General features: G+C 41.7%; 1 protein-coding gene and 2 pseudogenes across 2 annotated transcripts in view; 1 reads left to right on the top strand and 2 right to left on the bottom strand.

The window, feature by feature from the left end:
• Positions 1-1,967: 1,967 nt before the first annotated feature.
• Positions 1,968-3,145, bottom strand: LOC123806286 (annotated as a pseudogene).
• A 274-nt stretch (positions 3,146-3,419) lies between these two features.
• On the bottom strand, positions 3,420-3,848 carry LOC123806487 (annotated as a pseudogene).
• A 3,121-nt stretch (positions 3,849-6,969) lies between these two features.
• SMG1 (SMG1 nonsense mediated mRNA decay associated PI3K related kinase) overlaps positions 6,970-17,511 on the top strand; it is a 138,313-nt gene continuing 127,771 nt past the window's right edge. Inside the window, exons 1-2 of one of the 2 annotated variants that reach the window (XM_045819427.1) lie at positions 6,970-7,108; positions 8,508-8,610. The gene's annotated coding sequence lies outside the window, so the exon portion shown is untranslated. Of the gene's footprint in view, positions 7,109-8,507; positions 8,611-16,646; positions 16,765-17,511 lie in introns of those variants that run through there. The other variant, XM_045819430.1, reaches the window with a different exon arrangement.

Genomic DNA, 17,511 nt, shown 5'->3' with positions numbered 1-17,511 from the left:
GCACCCCTGGACTGTACTTCTTGTGAGCAAACCAGGCTCGAGCTTAACTCTCTCCTAAAAACACCATGACTTGGGTTGCCATAAAAAATCTTCAAATGTTTAAGAAAAACTCACGAATAGATCCTATAGCTTTCAGATGACGGCAGAGATCTCTCCAGAAGAGGCTACCCTAATGTTCCTAGAATGATACCCCACTTAACTTTTCCCACCCTGTGGACAGCCATCCCTATGATGGAATTCATCCTATTGGAATAGGTGGCATGAAACTTGGCCCTGACTTTAGCTAAAGTGATCAATGATACCACTTCATCTCTGGGAGACATTCAAGTCAGCCTCAACTCGCTGACCGGGGTTGTTAGGGCTGAGATCATTGCCCTGGGCTTCTATTCTGTAGGCCCTGGGGAATCTGCAATTGCTTGTCCACCTTGTAGTACCTGGACCAGTACCTTGGCCAAAGGAAAGGTCAGTACAAACATTTAAGGAGAAAGCTACCTGGCTTCCTAAGGTGGACCCAGGTGCTTTACAAGATTTGTTCAGCTGGTTGAGTTCATGACCATGGGCAGGGGCTTGCCAAGGCCAATGTTGTTGCTTGGAGTCCTGTTGACAGCAGTCTTCACTACATGCTGCCTGACACTAAGTATGGATTTGACTGGCTTTGGTTCTAGCCTCCATTGGTCAGATTAATTGAAGTGGCCAATGGAGTGGCATACTCCTGGGAGAATTTTTCTTAATTTACTGACTTTTTTAGAGGAAGAGAGAGAAAAAAACATTGATTTCTTGTTCCATTTATTTATGCATTCATTGGTTGCCTCTTACATGTGCCCTGACCAGGGATCAAACCTGCAGCCTTGGCATATCAGGATGATGCTCTAACTTAACTTAGATACCTGGCCAGGGCTCATAGGAGAATTTCCCAAAAACCAAGACAGCGTAAAAATAAGGGATGAATGGAAATTTTTGGAAGACAATTCTCCACTGGTCTCTTGCATTTCTGTATGTTTTATGAACAGAGCTTTTCCAGAGTGTCTTTTTAAGAATGAATAGCAAACAGTCTGCGGGGGGGTGGGGAGGGGGGGAGAGAGACCCTCTGTTGCAAAGACCAATTTTGTTTACTGTCCAGTGTAGAAGGTAATGTCTCCTGGGCAAAAGCCAGGTAGGCTTATTGCCCATTTTGCAAGGTTTGAGGTAGCTAAGCTCAAGCTTCCTTCTCTATAACGCACCCCATGGAATATGCAGGTACCCCCAGCCCTTTTGTGCTGCCCTTTGGGAACAGGGCTTGGGAACTGGTGAAATGCTATTGCAATAACAAAGTCCTTTGCTTCTGACCCAGGAGTCTTGTTCCATGCACTAGCACCCACGAAGTGTGACAGGCCAACTCGCTAACCTCTGAGGAGAAGATCTCAGACCCTTCCAAGTTCTTGACAAATCCATCCAGCATATTTTTACTGAGAACCTACTGTTTCCTAAGTACTATTATAAATATTGGGTATACAGAAATGAACAAAACCAAGTCTCTGTCTTCATGAAGCTCATAATCCGACAGAATGTGGGAGAATAAATTGGGGTATTCTTTATGCAGAACAATTTGGCAGATTATATTTAAAACCTTAGAAATGTGCCTACCTCTCAAGCAATTATAAGAATTCATCCCAAGGAAAACATCAGACAAGTACATAAATGTACGTGCCCAAGAATATTTATTATAGCATTTTTATGGAAGTGCTTTTTTTCTTTTAAGATACATTTATTCAGTGTCATGATCAGACTATTACATTTAGCACCCAAAAGCATGGGTGTGCATAAAAAAAAACACCAAAAACTTCATGAAAACCCTTTGTTGGAATGCTTCACACTTCCCACAGAGTGGAAACTAAGATAACCTGTTACGCAATTAGTCACAAACACAGTCCTCGAGTTTTTTGCCCATTCACATGAGTGTTGTCTAGTACATGTCTTCTCTGTAGCAGCTAGGCCCTGCCACCACTGTGCTTGGCTGAGTCCCAAATCTGTTGTAACCTGGAGCTTTCCTGTCTCTTCTGGCCTTCCTCTCCCACTAAGCTTTGCTTTTGGAAGTAATTGAAGCCACTGCCATAGCTGCTGTTGGAACCACTGGAGCCACCTGGGTTTTGTGGTTTTGCAAAGTATTGGCCTCCACCACCACAGACAGCCCTGCTCTGGAGGGGCCAGAGCTTCTGGCTCTAAAATTTAAAAATTGATTGTTGTAATTGCCAAAATCATTGCAGCTTCCACCACCTCCCAAACTGCTTCTAACATTACCAAACCCATGACAGCTGTCCCCACTGCCACCATATCCACCACCACCACGCCTGCCACCAAAGCCACCTGGACCACTGAAGTCTCCTCCATGACCAAAGTTGTCATACCCACCAAAACCACCACCACAACTACCTCCCAAGTTTCCAGAACCACTTGCATCTCTTTGGCTGGATGAAGCACTAGCCATCTCTTGCTTAGATGGAGCTTCCCTTACTTCGCAGTGGTAGCCGTTCACAGTACGGTATTTCTGCATGATAATCTTGTCTACAGAGTCATGGTCACCAAAGGTTACAAAAGCAAAGCCTCTCTTTTGCCACTGCCTCAGTCAGTCATGATTTCAATTGCTTCAGTTTCTCCACACTGTTCAAAATAACCCCTTAAGTGATGTTCTTCAGTGTCTTCTATAACACCGCCAACAAAAATCCTTTTCACAATGAATTGGGCACCAGGGCTTTGAGCATCTTCTCCTGAGATGGCCTTCTTTGGCTCCACACCCTTCTACCCACCTCGTGTGGCCCCGAGTTCATGACAGCATCCACCTCCTCCACAGTGACACAGGTGACAAACCCAAAGCCTCCGGAGCCCTTGGTGTTTGGATCTCTCAGCACCACACAGTCTGTGAGTGTCCCCACTGCTCACCGTGGCTCCCAGACTTTCATCGATTGCTTCACAGCGCAGACCTCTGATAAAGAGCTTCTGCAGCTGTTTGGGCTCTCAGGGAGAATCACGTCCACATGACCACTGCGGGAGGGAGACTTTAATGATGCTTACACGGCAGCGTCCACCAGCAGAAAGCTGGAAGTGCTTTCTAAACTTCTCTCATTCAAGCACTAAGTTCACGATCTGTGTTATAGCCACCTGCTACCATATTATTATCTTAGTCCTTCAGCTAACTGTAGATATTTGATAGATACATTTTACTCTCTTTTGTGAGAGACAGAGAGAGAGAGAGATAGGATTCCTGTAAGTGCCCTGACCAGGGACAGACCCTGCAACCTTAGCATATCAGGACAACACTCTAACCAAATGAGCTATCCAGCCAGGGCAAATACACTTCATTCTTGTGTGTGTGTGTGTGTGTGTGTGTGTGTGTGTGTGTGTGTGTGTGTGAATGTGTGTGTGTAAGTCTGTGCTTTTATTGGCTACTTGAGAGGGATGAAGCAGGAAGAGTGGGTGGCCCCAAGGCCAGGCCACCATGCTTCACTGGATTATAGGTGACGGAGAACTCGCCCAGGTAGTGGCCAATCATCTCCGGCTTGATTTCCACCTGGTTGAAGGTCTTCCCATTGTACATGCCCACCACGCTGCCCCCCATCTCTGGCAAGACGATCAAGTCCCGCAGGTGCGTCTTCACCACTTCAGGCTTCTCCATGGAGGCACTTCCTTCTTGGCCTTGCGCAGGCGCTTTAGCAGTGAGTGCTGCTTTCCCCGCGGCCGCGGTTCAGCTGCTGCCGCCTGGCACTGGAGAGCTGCGTGGGCTGCTCATAGGACGTGTCAAGCAGCTGATGGAGAGCCACGCCGCGGTAGGTGAACTTGTGGAAGGTCCGCTGCTTCTTCTCCACTTCTGCCATCTTGTTGGTTCTTTGGAAGGTGAAATACTTTGTTCATAAATCAAACATTATATAACTATGAAAAAGGCTAGTTACATTATTTTCAATAACTATATAAGCAACTATATAATTTATTTGTATATATGTATACAAATATATACACAATATATTATATTAATAGTATATTAAATATACTATCCAGTATATATCCAGTATATACTATCCAATATACTGGATAGTATATTAAATATACTATTTAAAAGTTTAACATTTATCAATGTAGTATCCAAAATCACATTGCATGACCAGTTACACATACCACATTTTGGAAAATTACTGCTTTAACACTAGAAAGTTGGAAACAACAACAACAATTAAATTGTAGTATATTTATATAAATTAGAGGAATGTTAGCAAGCATTACAGGTGATGATATAATGCATATTTATTGTCATGAAAAAATCCTTATGATAAAATATAAGTAGAAAGCAAAGCAGATTTAAAATATGGCTATTCTATTTGAATATGCTAATATATTATGCATATTATATATATTTTACTTACATATGTATAGAAAATATCTAGAAGCATTAATTGCCTCTGAGTGCTTGGAATCATGGGTAAGTTTCTTTCTGGTTTACTTAAAAAGAAAATTGGGGGGGTTGTATTTATTTTTAAAACTAGACAAAAATAATTCATTATGTTTTTGTGCTCTGGGAGAAAGTCTGATGGCTATGTAGATCTAAACACCAATTTTTCTATAATCCTGGTCTTCCATAGATTACCAAGTAATTGAAGAGAGCTGGAGGAGGTGCTTCACCCCCATTCAGACTTGAAATTTGGGATTCACACACCATGATGGACCAACTTACTCGTCAACCTCTGATGTATAATAAAACTGCAGGGATAGAGGGTCTGTTCTTTCATAATTTACATCATAAGTCACAGAAAACTCAAGCCTGAAAAAGAACCATAAAGTTACTCTATCCCCAACATTGGAAAGATGGAGAAGTTGAAACTCTCTCATATTGGCTGACATGACCACACATTTGCGTTAGTGACAGAGAGAAAGACAAGACCCCTGGTGTTTTGTGCCCCCACCCAGTGGGAGAACATAGGTTGTTGTGAGATGAACATGGTGGTGATGATGGTGTGTTCAAATCCCAATCCTGCTGCATCCTCATAGCCTAGCTGAGGCACCTTGAATGAGTTAATTTAATTTCTCAGAGCCAGGATTTCCTCACCTTGCGAATGGGAATAATGCTTAGCTCAGAAAATTTCAGGGACGCTTCAACAGCATTGCAGACACTGCAAGCAGCCTACCCAATGTTTATTACTCTTTCCTAAAAGGATCTCAATTTTGTTTGGGGCAGCGGTGAGACTTTGTAAGCACACTCATGTCCATGTTGGCCAAATGACACAGTTTTTGTCAATGACTAATAAGCTGAGGTTTCTGGGAAAGCCTTGCCATGTGGAATCAGGCCCCACCCCTTACTGCTTCCCATGTATTCCAACAAGGCAGATAGGGCTGGAAGGGGAACAGCCATGTTGCAATTATGGAAACGTACGTATGAAGGCAGAATTCAACATGCTGAAGAAGATGAGGAGGGAAAAAATACTGGGATGGCATTGTTGTTGAACAGCTTCACTGCCCATGGGCTGTCTACTTTCAGTCTTCCTGTTATAGAAAAAATCAATCCTTGTTTGGCTAAGTCATAGAGGTATGTTGGAAGATTGGTCCCGATTTTTTTTCCTGCTGTGTAGTAGAATCATCCATCTACATTCTTGGCCTCAAGGGAAGGGTAGAATGTCTTTCCCCAAAGACCTTGACTTTGGTCTTGGTCATAGGACTTGCATTGGCTAATGGAATACTGGCTGATGAAATGCGAGCGGAGCCTTAAAATAAATATGCTCGTGCAGCTGGGCTTGTCCTCTGTGCCTCTGCCATTGCCATGAGAAGAATGTGCCTCAAGAAACCTGCTGGTTGGTCTCAGCCCTGGCTGGGTAACTCACTCCATTAGAGCCTTGTCTTAGTACACCAAGGTTGCAGGTTCAATCTCCAGTCGGGACACATACAAGAAACAACCAATGAGTACAAAAATAGTGTAAAGACAAATCGATGTTTCTCTCTTCCATTCCCCCTCTCTCTCCCCTCGTCCTCTCTCTAAAATCAATCAATAAAAAAATTTTTTAAAGAGGAAACTGATGGTCTCAGAAAAGATGTGGGAAACAGGACTTAACCAAACTCAAGCCCTGGTGCTAAGTCCACCCTTGAACAGTCAACTCCAGTCAATCCACAAATATATGAGCAAGAAAAACATGTTTGCTGTCAGATGGTACTGAGATTGGTGAATTATTCATTACCCAGCAATAGCTGATGAAGACATCCGCTATCGTCACGTATTCTGTTACTTGTACCCAGCAGGATCCTTAACAAATAAAAACAAGTAACCCATAAAGAGCTCCTGGTACCTGTTAGATGTTCAGTAAATAGCGATTGTTTTCTTTTTACTCTCCCACACAGTATCATTTCTAGAAAAGGAAGAAATTTGTTTGCATGTTAGTTGGTCTTTGATTTGGGTCTGTGGCCCTTTCAATAGGTTTTTGCCTGAAATTCAATCATTCCCATTGTGTCTATTTTTCTAATATAACATTATTCCAGGAGTCAAGAAAGAAATTAAAACAAGTCTTCAGCAACACAGGTTATGGACTTAAAATTCAAAGAGCTGAGATTTCAGGCATGGGATTAATAAATATAACCAAAAGTTTTATGGAAGGCATCTAAAAACTGACTTTTTGCTCAGCCATAAGAAATAGTGAATTAAATCAGCCTGTGAACTTTCCCTTTATTTTATTTGATTTGTACCTTTCATGTGTGTGCTGAGTCTATAATACAAGGCAGCTGCTGTATAGTGGTCTCCTGCTTCTTGTAAATGCCCAGGCCATGCCACAGAGATTATTTGCACAACAGGAGACATTGATCTCATGACACTGTCCCATTACAGTGCTTATGTGTATTCTGCTCAGTGACTGAGGGGGCTGAAGTGCACTTGGCTTTGGAGTCCTGTTCTTGGGCAGCTGCCCGTTCAGGAGCTCAGGGGATAGAGCTGTAGCGTTGTGTAAGCCGAACTGCTCAATCAGGGGCAGGCTACAGCATAGACTTGCCGCTTAGTATGGACCAGCAGTGCCGGCAGGAGCTGGGGGCTTGTTAGAGATGCAGAATCACAGGACCCCACCCTGAACATACTACCTCAGAATGTGCATTTTAACAAGACCTCCAGGTAAGTCTTTTTATCATTTTAAAAATGTATATGTGATTCATATATGATCAGTTCATCATTTTAAAATGTACCATTCTGTGGTTTTTAGTATAGTCACAAAGATGTGCCTCCCTCCATCACCACAATCTAATTCCAGGACATTTTCATGACACCCAAAGAAACACCACTCCCGTTAGTAGTCGTTCCCCATTGCTCCCCACTTCCCCCAGCCCCTGGCAACCACTGATGTACTTTGTATCTCTATGGATTTGACTATTCTGGACATGTTACATACATGGAATCCAATATTCTGTGACTTCTTTGTGCTGGCATCTATCACTTAGCATAATGTTTTCAAGATTCATCTATGTTGTTGTGTAAACAGGACTTCATTTTTTGTTATCGACAAGTGGTATACCATTGCATGGATATATCACATTTTCTTTATTCATTCATCAGTTGATGGACATTGGTGTTGTTCCATTTTTGGCTATTATGAATAATGCTGCTATTTGTTTAGATACAAGTTTTTATGGGGACAAATGTTTCCATTGCTCTTGGGTGTGTACCTAGGAGTGGATTCGCTGGGTAGAATGGTAGCTCTGCGTTTAGACTTTGGAAGAACTGCTAGACTGTTCCTGCCATTGTACAGTCTCACCAGCAGTGTCTGAAGGTTGCAGCCTCTCCACGTCCTCACCAACACTTGTTACTGTCTCCTTTAACATTTTGATAAAATACTCATAATGCAAAATTTATCAATCACTCTTAAGTGTACAGGTCAGTAGTATTATGTACATTCACATTACTGTACAGCCATCGCCACCCATCTTTAGATGTGTTCATCCTGCAAAACTGACACCCCGCACCCATGAAACCCTCACTCTCCGTTTCCCTCCTCTCTCTCTCTGATGGCCACCACCCCACAGTCTCTCTGTATGATTTTGACTACTCTAGTCAGTGACAATGATGAAATTCTACAGTATTTGTTTTTGTGTGGGTATATGTCTGACAGTTCACTTAGCATACTGAATTAAAGGTCCATCAGTGTTGCAGCATGCGTCAGAATTTATTTTCTTTTTAAAGCTGAATAATATCCCATCATGTATGTGTACCACATTATGTTTATCCATTCTTCCATGCATGGAAACTTGGGTTTTTCATCCGTTTTTTGTTGTTACCAATAATACTGCTATGAATGGTGGGTGTACAAATATCTTTTAGAGACCCTGCTTTCAATTAAAAATTTTTTTTGTTGATTCTAGAGAGAGGAGAAGGAGAGAGAAAGAGCGGGAGAGAAACATCGATGTAAGAGAGAAACATTGATTGTTTGCCTCTCACGCACACACCAACTGGGGACCAAACCCGCAACCCAGACATGAGTTCTGACTGGGAGTCGAACTTGTGACATTTCATTTTGCAGGATGATGCCCAGCCAAATGAGACACACCAGCCAGGGTCCTGCTTCAATTCTTTCCAAAACATTGAAATTGAGAATTTTGGAAGTCAAATTTCCAGATTATAAGGTAATTCGCTGTTTAATTTTTAAGAAACCACCATACACACCTGCTCCACTTTACCTGCCCACCTTCAATACACAACTTCTCCTGATCCCCACCAACACTTGGTATTTTCTAGTTTGGGGGTTGTTTTTACTTTATAATAGTCATTCTAATTATTAGTATGAGGCGGCATCTCATTACAGTTTTGATTTGCGTTTCCCTGATGACCAGTGACATTGAGCATCTTTCCATGTGCTTGTTGGCCATTCCTGTATCTCCTCTGGAGAAATGTCTGTCCAAGTCCTTTGTCCATTTTTTTATTTGGATGCTTGTTTTGTTGTTGTTGAATTTCAGGAGTTCTCTAGATAGTCTACATGTTAATCTCTTATCAGATATTTGGTATGTAAATCTTCTCCCAATCTGTGAACTGCCTTTTCGCTATGTTGATAGCACCTTTTGATGCCCAAGAATTTTAACTTTCATGAAGTCCAACCTGCCTGTTCTCTTTTGTTCCTTCTGCCTTCGGTGTCACATCCGAGAAGCCGTTGCTAAATCTAGTGTCGTGAAGCTTTTACCTTGTGTTTTCTTCTGAGAATTTTAGAAGAAGATTAGAAGAATTCTTAAAAGAAGAATTCTTAGAAGAATCCTTCTAAGAATTTTATTGTTTTATGCCTACATTTTTTTAAAACTGGTCTGAATTTAAACTTTATTTTACAGCAATAGATATTTCTCCTTAGAAACCAGATCAATTTATCTCTAATTTCCTAAAAAGAAGCCAACTCACCACACTACTTCACTATTTATTTTTGGCAGACTTTAGGCTAACCTCAATACCTATTTTTGTTTGAGGAGTGACTAATACACAGTGTTTCTTTTAAGCAGAACTTGATGCTGTAACTCTTACATTTTGATCCTTAATCCATTTTGTGTTAACTTTGTATGTGGTGTTAAAAAAGGGTCCAACTTAATTCTTTTGCATGGGAAAATTCCTTTTTCCGTCAGTGTACAGTGCTCTGTCCTATTCCTTACCTCCACCCCTCCCCATTCAGTGCCCTTCCTCTGCATTCTTTTTATATCTCCTTCTTACTGCTTATAAAATCAACTTTAATTGCCTATTTTCCTGCCTGTCTTCCCCATGAAACTCCAAGCTCAGTGAAGGCAGAAACCTTGCTTTTCTTCTTCTGCTGCTGTCCACTGTATCTGCAGCACTTGGCCTGGTCTCTGACTCTACCAATGTGCTGTCCTAAGAAATATATTTGATCCTGGCATGGAGCTCCTAAAATTCTTAAATCTACTGAGTGATAGGAGTATTTTTTCTTGTTCATAAAAAGCCCTTTTGTCACAGCTGAGTTTATGTTAATGAGGTGACTTAGGATGGGGCCCAGGATGGAGCTGGTTACCAGAAAGCCCAAACTTGTGATTAGAGGGTGAGAACTTCCAGCTCCCTCTGCTGACCTCCAGGAAGGGGAGGGGCATGGAACCTGAAGACTGAGCTGTACAAGGAGCCTGGAGCGCTCCAGGGTTGGTGAACATATTTAGGTGCCTGGGTGTGGTGACACACTTGCATGGCACTCTGTGCTCCCCTCCTTCCACACCTTGCCTCTTCCACTTGGCTGTTCCTGAGTTTTGTGGGGGGTTTTTTAAAAGATTTTATTTATTTATTTTTAGAGAGAGAAAGGGAGAAAGAAAGAGAGGGAGAGAAACATCCATATGTGGTTGTCTCCCGAGCACCCCCTACTGAGGACCTGGCCTGCAACCCAGGCATGTGCGCTGACTAGGACTCGAACTGGCAGCCCTTTAGTTCACGGTCTGGTGCTCAGTACACTGAGCCACACCAGCCAGGGCTGTTCCTGAGTTTTATCCTTTCCAATAAATTTATAAATGTGAGTGATGTGTATTCCTGAGTTTTACAAGCCCTTCTAGAAAATTATTGATGTTGAGGAGGAGTTGTGAGAACCCCTGAATTTGTAAGCAGTTGGTCAGATGTGTGGGTGGCCCAAGACTTGTGATTGGCATCTAAAGTGGGGCATTGTTGGGGAACTGAGCCCTTAAATTGTTATCCACTATCTGACACCAACTCTAGGTAGTGTTAGAATTGAATGGAATTATTGGACAGCCAGTTGGTGCCGGAGAGTCAGAGATCTGGTGTTGGGGGCAGGGGGAGATGCCATGCAAGCAGCCACGTGGCAGGTGCCCAGTAAGTCGTAGCTATTTTTATAATTATAATATCACTATAATTATTATTACCAACTCCCTACTCCATCCAACCTCTGAAAACTTCTATAGAAATATGTATGTTTGTCATTACTCTTTCCTTCTGCACAGAATTTAAGCCAGTTTAGACATTTATATTTTTGATTAAGGAAATAGAGAAAATAGAGATAATGATTGAACCTGGGTCCAGATCTTAAGACTGCTCTTTGAAATTTTCTGAAATTGTCCACTTCAGCACCTTTGGAAGGAAAATGCACCAGGATGGTAAAATCAAAGCAAAGAACTTCATATCCATTTAATGATCAAAAAGTAAAGGATAAAAATACACTTTGAGATTAAAGCAGTCTTCTGAGCATGGGAGAGGAAGGCAGAGGGCACTTACAGCCAATTTAATTGAGTATTTTGTTCTCATCCTTGACTACTAAAGTTTAATGTTGGTTTTGAAGCCATGACACAGTGGCTGGGAGAAAATGCAGTGTGAAGTTTACAACTATAAAAAATGTGGAGACACCAACTTGGAGACGCGGCAGGGGGGACCAGAGAACCAGAGATTGCATTCAACTCAAGGCCAGATTAAGTCCTTCAGGAGCCTTAAGCCCCCAGAAAATGTTGCAGCATATCATGCTGTGTGTCTTCCTGATAGGATGCACTCTGAGGGATATATCACCTATGGAGGTTTCTTGCCCCTGAAACAGCCTGAATGTAACCAAGCCTCTACTAACTTACAGTTTGCAAGAAAGATACGGGAGGATGCTAACCCAAGAGGAAGCAATCAGACACATTCAGGAGGTGGGACATTGTTCATGACAAGTGGTCTGATTCTTCTAAAAGTCAGTATCACTCATTTTGGAAAGTTCATTGTTAGTGTAAAAAATCTACCGATTTTTGTGTGTTGATTTTTTATCCTACAACTTTATTGAATTCATTTATTGGTTCTAATAGTTTTTTTATGGAACCTTTAAGATTTTCTTCTTATAGGATTGTGTCATCTGAAAACAGATAATTTTATTTCTTCCTTTCTAATTTACATGTCTTTTATTTATTTATTTTTATCATGCCTAATTGCTCTGGTTAGAACTTCCAGTACTTTGTTGACTAGAAATGATGAGAGAGGACATCCTTGCCTTGCTCCAGATTTTAGGAAAAAAGCTTTTGATTTTTTACTATTGAGTATGTTAGCTGTGGGCTTTCCGTATATGGCCTTTGTTGTGTTGAGGTAAGTCCCTTCAATACCTAATTTGTTGAGTTGTTTTTTTTTAATCATAAATGGGTGTTGGAGTTTGTCAAATGCTTTCTCTGCATCAGTTGAGATGATCATGTGATTTTTATCCTTCATTCTGTCCATTTGGTGTATCACATTGATTTGGGTATGTGAAATCATTCTTGTGTTCCAGAAACACATCCAACTTGGTGAGGTTGTATGATTCTTTTACTGTGTTGTTAAATTTGGTTTACTAATATTTTGAGGATTTTTGCATCTATATTCATCAGGGATATTGATCTAAAGTTTTCTTGCAGTGTCTTTGTCCAGCTTTGGTATCATAGTGATGCTGGTCTCATAAAATAAATTTGGGAGTGTGCCCTCTTCTTCTATTTTTTGGAAGAGCTTTAAAAGGATTGGTATTAATTCTACACCGTGGATGAACTTGAAGGACATTAGGCCAAGTGAAATCAGCCAGACACAGAGGAACAAATACTACATGATCCCACTTATATCAGGAGTCTAAAATACTCAAACTCATAGAAGCAGAGAGTGGAAGGGTGGTTTCCAGGGTCTGGAGGGAGTGGAGTCCAGGAGGTGTTGGATAAAAGGTACAGAGTTTCAGTTATGCAATATGAATAAGTTCTAGATATCTACTGAATAGCATACATAGCACACGTAGTTAATGGCACTGTATTGTATTAAAATTTTGCTCAGAGGGTAGATCTTATGTTAAATATTTTTACCACAAAAAAAGAGGGGGGGAAGAAACTTTCAGAGATGATGGTTATTTATATTTACAGCACTATTTATGGTGACAGTTTTACAGGTGTATACTTACCTTCAAACACATGAAGATGTAGACATTAAATATTTACAGTTTTTTTTATATATCAGAAAGGTCCATGTCATTCAGAAAGTAGATTGGTCGTTGCCAAGAGCCAGGAGGAAAATAAATAGAGAGTCATTATAGAATGGATAAAGAGTTTCAGTTCTGCAAGATGAGAAAAGTTCTGGAGATGGATGGTGGGGATGATTGGACAACAATGTGAATGCACTTAATGCCACTGAACTGAACAAACGCTTAAAAATGGTTCAGAAGGCAAATTTTATGTTACGTATATTTTACACAACTAAAAGAGGGTGGAAAGAGATGAGAGATGAAAGGACTGTTCTGAATAAAAAGAGACCAAAGAGACAACGGCCGTGCCAAACATGAATTTTAGTGGCATCCTGGTTTAAGAAAAGGAAGCAGTCATGGAAGGCATTCTGAAGTGCGAGAGTGGACTTGACACGAGACGACAGGACAGGGCCTCTGTCGGTTCCCACAGGTGTCAGGATGGCATCGAGACTGTGCCGGAGAGTGTTCTTAGTCCTACAGGATGCATGCTGAGTGTTGGGGAATGCACTTTTCCCAGTGGCTGCATCTGACTTTCAAATGGGTCAGAAAGGTAAGTCAGAGAAAACAAAATAAGTAATAATAGAAGGCAAAAATGACAAAATGTTTAAAATTGTTGAATACAAATGGAAAGCATCCTGGCGTTCACTGCATCATTTTCCCAACCTTTAGGGATGTCTGAAAGTTTTTATAAAAAAGATGATAGGATAAAATGATTATGATTCCTTTCTGCCCTTTTTCCTATGTAATTCAAAACAGAAACAGAAGTAGGTGCTGGGGAACAGATAGATAGTGAATCACTGGGGATTTTTAGGGCTGTGAAATTATTCTGTGTGATACTGAAATGGTGGACACATGGCATGATGCATGTGTCAAAACACATAACTATACAGCACAAAGAGTGAACCCTAACATAAGTTATGAACTTGTAGTTAATAATAACATGTTGCTATTGTATCATCAGTAACAAACAGACCTTGCCAATACAAGTTGTTAATAATAGGGGAATTTTATGGGGAAGGAGTATGTGGAAAGCCCCTGTACTTTCTGTCTGATTTTTCTGTAAACCTTCTATTTCTATAAAATGGTTCTAAAAAACAATCTATTAATTAAAACTTTTTAACCATAGTATAGCTAAGCTCAAAAAATAAAGGTAAAAAAATCAAAAGGAAAAATAAAAGTTAAATAATAATCTGTGAAGTTAGTGGTCAGAAATGTATGCACTGTATTACTAAATAATTATAAAATATGGGCCACAAGTTCAGCTCTGAGCTTCATGGAAGTCAGGTAAAGAGGGAAATACAAGATAATAAAATGTAAATTTACTCAATAGAGGTTAAGGTGTTTTTTAAAAGGAAGGGAAGAAATATGAAAGAAGTCTTTCCATGGGCCCTAATTTTAAAAAAAGAAAAAGCTAATAAAAGGTTGTATAATTGTTCATATCATCCATATTCAAAAATAAGTGTTATTCAAAAATTACATTTATTCAAAAACAAGTTTTATGTGTCAATTATTACAAGTAAAACTGAGAACATAAGAATAGGAAATAAAACTCTAGACAGCAAAAGGCTTGTAAAGAAGTTCAACAAGAGACTTCCGGCAAGATGGAGGCATAGGTGGACACACCGTACCTCCACACACAACCAAGATTGGAACAACAACAATTTAGAGGTAGAATAACACCCAGAACTGATAGAAAATTTATCTGAATGGAAGTCAGACAGCCAAGAAGTTGAAGTAGACCCGTTCATCCAGACCAGTAGGAGGGGCGGAGAGGAGCAGCCGGCATGGGGTTGCGGTGCGGAGAACAGGGAGAACTGGGCACATAAGGCAACTAGGAGCACGTAAGGCATCTGGGGCACACAAGATCGCAGTGGGTGGACCCTGAGTACACAAGTGGCAGCTGGCAGACCCAGGGAGGCGGTGATGTGGACCAGGGCAGAGCACACAACCCAGGATCCCAGAGAAGGGACTGAGGTCCCACAGAGAAGGGAGCTACTGCCATTGTTCCCTCTTGACCCCGCCCTCACATACAACATCACAATCTAGTGACTGGGGTGCCCAGCCTGGTGAACACCTAAGGCTCCGCCCCTCACTATAACAGGAGTGACCAGACCAAAAAAGAGAGAGAGAGAGAGAGAGAGAGAGAGAGAGAGAGAGAGAGACGTGTCTCAAACAGAAGAACAGATCAATGCCCCAGGGCTCATCCTTTTGAGCGACCAAGAGATAGCTGATCTATCAGATGCACAGTTCAAAACACTGGTGATCAGGAAGCTCACAGAATTGGTTGATTTTGGGCACAAATTACATGAAAAAATGCAGGTTACCATAAAAGAGATGAAGGAAGATGCATGGAAAACCAATAGTGATGGAAAGGAAACTGGGACTCAAAACAATAGAGTGGACCAGAAGGAAGAAAAAAACACAACCAAACAGGAAAGAATGAAGAAATAAGAATTCAAAAAAACGAGAAGCTTAGGAACCTCCAGGACCTCTTTAAACGTTCCAACATCCGAATTACAGGGGTACCAGAAGGGGAAGAGGAAAAGCAACAGATTGAGCACGTATTTGAACAAATAATAAAGGAGAGCTTCCCCATTCTGGCAAAGGAAATAGACTTCCAAGAAATCCAGGAAGCTCAGAGAGCACCAAAGAAGTTGGACCCAAAAAGAAACACACCAAGGCACATCATAATTACATTAACCAAGGTAAAGATGAAGGAGAGAATCCTAGAAGCAGCAAGAGATAAGGGGACAGTAACCTACAAAGGAGTTCCCATCAGACTGTCAGATGATTTCTCAAAAAAGATCTTGCAGGCAAGAAGGGGCTGGAAAGAAGTATTCCAAGTCATGAAAGGCAAGGACCTATATATATCCCAGATTACTCTATCCAGCAAAGCTTTCATTTAGAATGGAAGGGCAGATAAAGTGCTTCTCAGATAAGGTCAAGTTAAAGGAGTTCATCATCACCAAGCCCTTATTTTATGAAATGTTAAAGGGACTTATCTAAGAAAAGAAGATAAAGAAAAAAACATGTATAATAAAAGGACAGCAAACTCACAATTGTTAACAACCACACCTAAAGCAAAACCAAAAGAAACTAAGCAAACAACTAGAACAGGAACAGAACCACAGAAATGGAGATCACATGGAGGGTTAGCAACAGGGGATTGGGAGAAGGAGAGGGGGGGAAAGGTACAGAGAATAAGTAGCATAGATTGTAGGTAGGAAATAGGGGGAGGGTAAGAATAGTATGAGAAATGTAGAAGCTGAAGAACTTATAAGTATGACACATGGACATGAACTAAAGGGGGGGAGTGGGTGGGAGAGGGTGTACAGGGTGGAGGGGAGTGAAGGGGGGAAATGGGACAACTGTAATAACATAATCAATAAAATATAAAAAATTTAAAAAATAAATTAAAAAGTTCAACAAAATGTTCCTCATTTTTTCAGAACGATGATTTCATTGCTTTTATCTAACTATCAAGTATCAAATTCTTTCCCAATAATTTGGGGTAGAGAGTTCCCTTGTTTTGGTACTGGCCCTAAAGTCTGCTGGGAAATCCTGCCCTGGTGTAGCTCTTTTCTTTAGCACACATTTATTTGCTCAACAAATGTTGACATTTTGGTATCTGCTGAGTGCCAGGCATTATGTTGGGTTCTGTGATGACAAAGGTTAGAAATGAAAACCCCTGTTCTCCAGGAATTTGCTCGATGGGAGGAAGGGAGGGTACTGACCAGCAAGTCTCATCCTGGTGCAGTGAGCCCAGAGCATCAGGTATCTGGAGGGATTGTGGCAGCACCAGGAGGCTTCACTACAGAGGCAGTTACTCCCTGAGGCTTGAAGAAGAGGAGCCACCTGCCAAGTAGGGAAGGAAAGGGAGAGGAGGGAGGTGTGTCTGGTAGAGGCAACAGCCTGGGCCAGGGGGAGGGCAGGGAGGAACAGTGCGGGGGGGGTGGAGCGGAGGCAGGGAATGCCTTCAAGAGCTCAAAAGATTAGAATGTAGGCTGCTCCCGAGTTAAAGCTGCAAAGGTGGGCAGGCTCCAGAAAGCCTCCTCTCAAGTTCAGACTCTAACCTGATGGTAACCGAGAGAGGCTGCTACGCATGCTACGCAGAGAAGTCTCCTGGTCAGAAATGGGCTGTTTGAGGAAGTGTCTCCTGGCTGTTTTGGACACCAGACTGAAGGCAGCTAGACCAGTTCTGGGCTGTTGCTGCAAAGAAAACCTGACCCAGGATGGAGCAGGAGGAAGGGGTGGACTCACTGGGCATTCTGGAATAGAACCAGTGGGACTTACTGACAGATTATGGGGTGGAGAGGGTGACAGGGAGGAGGTAGGCTGACTCCCACATTCCAGCCAGAGCACTTGGTGGGGATTCTGAGTGAGGAAAACAGGCGAAGGGGTGCCAGAGGAAGGGAGGAAGTACCCAGTAGGTCTGTGACATGTGGAGTCCCAGGTGTTGCCAGAGGAAATAGCATTATTCCACAGTATCGCAGGAAATGCATTTCAGGGAAACACACAGAGGATTTGAGGTATAGTAGCAAGATTTATAGGAGCATAAACAAATGAAAGGTAAGGCGACATCTCATCCATGACAAGGTGGCTCAGCTCC

Source organism: Phyllostomus hastatus, unplaced genomic scaffold, assembly GCF_019186645.2.
Source record: "Phyllostomus hastatus isolate PE091 unplaced genomic scaffold, TTU_PhHast_1.1 phas_scaffold_385, whole genome shotgun sequence".
Taxonomy (NCBI): Eukaryota; Metazoa; Chordata; class Mammalia; order Chiroptera; family Phyllostomidae; genus Phyllostomus; species Phyllostomus hastatus.
The sequence above is the reverse complement of the archived record's forward strand: the minus strand, read 5'-3'. Positions and strand labels throughout refer to the sequence as shown.